This window comes from Penaeus monodon, chromosome 28 (assembly GCF_015228065.2).
Source record: "Penaeus monodon isolate SGIC_2016 chromosome 28, NSTDA_Pmon_1, whole genome shotgun sequence".
NCBI lineage: Eukaryota > Metazoa > Arthropoda > Malacostraca > Decapoda > Penaeidae > Penaeus > Penaeus monodon.
This window is the reverse complement of record NC_051413.1, coordinates 653,729-653,941: the sequence shown is the minus strand read 5'-3', so window position 1 is coordinate 653,941 and position 213 is coordinate 653,729. Positions and strand designations below refer to the sequence as shown.

Genomic DNA, 213 nt, shown 5'->3' with positions numbered 1-213 from the left:
GGAAATTAACTTTTAATATAAGGAATTAGGTTAAAGCCTGGAAAATACAGGAATTAATTAGAATTAGTTCAGGTTAATTAAAAAAGGAAATTAGGAGTAAAGGAAATTACTTAAGAAGAAAAAAAAAATGACCAACGCATGATGACGACCCCCAAGACAACGACTCAGGACTCACGACTAAAAGGAACTCAAAGAGGATTGAGATAGGTTAGC

General features: G+C 33.3%; 1 long non-coding RNA gene across 1 annotated transcript in view; it reads left to right on the top strand.

The window, feature by feature from the left end:
* Window positions 1-213, top strand: part of LOC119591251 — a 22,913-nt gene extending 22,700 nt beyond the window's left edge. The window contains exon 3 of the long non-coding RNA XR_005230323.1: window positions 119-213. This is a non-coding gene — a long non-coding RNA (uncharacterized LOC119591251). The remainder of the gene's footprint in view (window positions 1-118) is intronic.